This window comes from Vicugna pacos, chromosome 2 (genome assembly GCF_048564905.1).
Source record: "Vicugna pacos chromosome 2, VicPac4, whole genome shotgun sequence".
In the NCBI taxonomy this organism is placed as follows: Eukaryota; Metazoa; Chordata; class Mammalia; order Artiodactyla; family Camelidae; genus Vicugna; species Vicugna pacos.
Genome location: NC_132988.1, coordinates 77,770,569 through 77,774,828, shown reverse-complemented (window position 1 = coordinate 77,774,828; position 4,260 = coordinate 77,770,569).

The following is a 4,260-nucleotide window of genomic DNA, read 5'->3' as shown; positions in this document are numbered from 1 at the left end:
TTTCCACCCTTTTAATATCACCTTGTTTCAAGTATAACTCAATAGGTCCAATGAGCCACATCTTCACATTAATGCTTTTCTAGCACTTTGAACTCTGGCCTTCTAACACCAAGCTCATCGTCTTCTCCCTAAAACCCTTTTCTCTTCTTTATTTTCTATCTCAGTTGTGATGGAAAGCTCTTGTTTTGCTGTTTGTTCTGAAGAGAGTATCCAAGAGCCATTTGCTGTCCATCTCTCCCTCCGCACCCTCCCCAGCCCAGGAGCTCTAGGTGGCATCTCCCCATGCCCACTTCAGGACAGGCACATGACTGCAGCCTAGGTGACTGGACATCACCTCATTCTAGCCTTAGGAACCCAGACAGAGTGAATGCACTGAGTTGGATCCAAAAAGATTGTGGCTGTCTTTCAGAACAGGCACTTCAGAGCACAGACCTTGAAACCAGACCACCTGGGCCCAAATCCTGGCACTGCCTCTTATTTGTAACTTTGGGCTAATACTTAATCTGCCTCAATTTTCCTGTCTTCCTCATTCTTGTGAAAATTACAAGTTTCAGTATATGCAGAAGGTTATGTACGCAGTAAGCCTGTGATGCAGGAAGCAAGTATGGGTGCTAACTATCGTTGTGATGTGCCTATTTGTTATACAGGCTCTGAGAGGACAAGCCTGGAGCTGTCAGCAGTCCCTGCACCGTTACAGGGCACGCGAAGTCTGAGAGGGAATGAAGTCCACACCGAGGAGAGGGGAGTCAGGAGGACAGGCCTGGGCCCTGATCACAGAGAGGCCCTGGAACAAGTTGGCACTAAAGCCAGTTGTGTGCCCAGGATTCTTCAGAGATGAGGCAATAAACCCCTTTTTTTTTTTGCTTAATATTCTATGACTTAAGTCAGAAAAAGCCTTAAGTGACACAACTGTCAAGCAGTGTTGCAGGCTAGTACTCAAGAACCGTTGCAGTTTTTCTCTCTCCCTCACTGTCCGTATCCCACGTGGACAGCCTGCATGTTCTACTTCTTCTGTTTCTTTTCATTTTTTTCTACTTTCCTAATTCAGGGAAGAAGAAAGAAAAGCAGTATTTTCTGAATACTGATCGTGTGCTTATGTGCTGGGACGTGTTCATGTTTTAATCCTGACGGTTACCCTCTGAGAAATTTGAAGCACAGAAATGGTGGCTACCTAGTCCAAGGTCACACCGTGAGCCAGTGGTGATTCCAGCTCCAGAGGCCACACTCAGCACCACTCTGCTCTATTGTCTTGATAAACATTTACTAAATGGCTAATCCCAGGGACAATGTCAACAGAACTTGCTACATGACACAGGCCAGTGGCTACTTTGCCCTTTTTGAACATGGCAATGACCCTCTGAAGCAGTCTGGTCAATGGCAGGAGTCACACACACCCAGCCTGATCAGTATTCTCAGGGAATTGGTCATCAACCACTAAGTCTACCCATTCTCAGCCCCAAAGCTACAGAGCCTGTTTGCAAAGCAAAGAGCAGCACCAGCTGGGTGGTGTGGCCGTGCCACAGCTCTCAGTCATAAAAAGCCAGACAGACGGCCTGGTGACTTTCCCAGCTCGAATTCACACACGCACGCACGCACGCACGCACGCACTCACCCCAGGGCACGGGTCTGTCTCCTCCAAAGCGTAGCTCTTGGGGAATGGCGCCATCAAACTCTTTCCGCCACCACTCCTGGATTCCTGGGCCCCTCGCAGTGTGCAGGAGAATGCTGAGTGCTTCTCTTCCAGGTGCCTCCTTTCAGTTCCTCGGGTCTGCTGAGCTCACACTGGGACTTGTGCCCTCTCCCTGGACGCCCCTCCCGCCCGTCCACACAGCCAGCACCTGCTCTTGCCCACGTGTCTGCTTCGGGGAGGCCTCTCCTGCCCACCCCCTCATTCAGACCCTCAGCCCCTTGAGGACTTTCTTCCCAGCCCTTAGAACAACGTGCAGCTGTTTCTTTCACTCGTGTGTTGCCTGGGCTGTGTTTGTGTTGCATGCGTTTTCCTTTTGTCTTTCTCCTTTATTAGAATGAAACCGAACAGGCAGCTTGAGAGCGGGAGGAAACCTGTTGTTGCCATTGTACCCTAGCACTGCACACGGGCCAGATGTACAGGTACTCAATTCGTATCTATGTTTGTTGAGTGAATGAATAAAAGAACCAAGGACTAGAACACAGGACCCGGCGGGGGGGTGCTGATTTCACCCCAATTGCAGGTGACTTCATGGGCCCCTTTTAAAATGCTTGATCGGTATAAATGGGCAGAATGGGTAAAGTCCCCGAACATTGGATCCTTCTCCATTAGATAGAATCAATCAATCCCTGGTTCTATTCCTATTCTTGTGTGACTGGCTTAGATCACAACTCTAAAGACATTTCAGCGTGATCCCATAGCTCCCTGAATCTCTCTTGTGCCTTCATCTGACTTGGCTCCAGCTTTTAAAGTCACGCTAATGACAAAGGTCTCCGCCTCTCATTCAGAGGGCTCAGCCTCCAGCTGGGGAGAGAGGCAGATGAGGCTCCTACTGAGGAAGTGAGGGGGACACAGGCGACACTGGAAGAACCTGAAAAACGGAGCTTCGTCCTGAGGAAGAGCAGGGATGACAGGGGAGGGGGAAACACACCCTCCTGCATCTCCTCCATGTATCCGGGCACTCCCATAGTATCTCATTAATCCACACCACATTCCTGTGATATGGAGGCTTCACCACTGTTTTGTGTTTGAGAGTCATAGTGGGGAAAGGGGGGCTTTGTGTCAGAGAGACCTGGGTTCAAATTTCACCCTTCCAAATTATTCATTGTAGAGCCCTTGGGCAAGCTACTTAACTTCTCTGGGCTCAGTCTCCTTATCTTTGCTATGAAGATAATAACAAAGAGGGTTGTTAAGAATATCAGATGGTAAAGATATATATTGACACACTGGTTGAAATGATTTTGTGCTCAGCACACACTAGGTACTCAGTAAGTCACAGCCTTTTTTTATTATGAGATTTGCCCAAGATCCGCTAGAACTTGATGGCCTCTTGCCTCGTAAGATCCTAAGGATATTTTCTATACAGCCCATAGGCTTGTCTCACTTCCCAGGATGTGAGCCCTTCCAGGTCGGGAATGATGTCACCTCCCTCTTTGGTTTAGTGGCCTCGCTATGCAGGCCTAACTCACACCCCAGTCTCCTGAAATAAGATAGCACTGATCGTGCAGACATTTGGTTTTCTACTCAAAGGTATGTGCGAATGTTCGCAGACAAGGCAAATGCCCCTCTGAAATAAATGAGCACCCAGGTACCCCTCTTTTCCCCTTTCACCTCCAGGAGCAACTCCCTTTGTGCACACACCTTACCTAGGGTAAAACCGTTCTAGTGAAGTGACTCATTTGCGTTTTCTGTTCAAATCTCATGACAGAAAATACGACTTGCCAGAGTCACACTGAGAGGAAGGAAGGGCATTTTAACCTCTGCTAAACTAACAGATTTTCAGTCAGCAACCGGAAACAATTGAGGTTTTTATTTACAATATTGTGCATCTTATGAGCCTATCTAATGACTCATGAGGTGATTCATTCCCTCTCTCATCCCTCTGCCCAGTTCCTAAGATCTGCCCATCCGTCTTAAGATTTCCTGCTAAAGCCATCCTTTGCTTTCCATCTCTGTTCAGGCCCCTGCCTCCTCCTTCTCTTTGTGAAATTGCCCCTCCAGTGGGTTCTCTGACGACAGTCATGCCTTCTAGAACCCCACACTGGCACCAGACAGGTAGCTCCACATCCCACGCCACCCACCACCCTTCAATACCTTCCCTTGTCTCCACCACTCAGCTCTTGAGCTTGAACAGAAGTCTCAACAACCTGACGAGAAGGAAGGATGAATAAATCGTTCGCCTTTTAGAGACCTAAGACCAGTTGCCCAGTTCTTACTTTTAAACGTGTTTCAAGATCCTTAAATGCCTTAGGAAGTAAATGAATTATAGAAATCCTAAATAAATAAGCAAGCTTTGCGCTTTCATAAAATATTTTGTTGCCCAATCATAAATCAGTCTTGCTGTCTAAGGGAGCAGCGTTGTCAGCCAAATATCACATAAAATAAATGGAATGAGATACAATGAGGTGCTCACTTTCTTAAAAGGAAAGCATGGATCCCCAGGCAGTAGAGACAACCTTGGCACAGTTCCTCTTTCCCAGATCTGCCTCCTAAGTTACCACACCCCTAATCCCACCCCTGCTAATTACACCCTGGGCTACGGCAACAAAACAGTCCTGTTCCAGAGGCTCCAC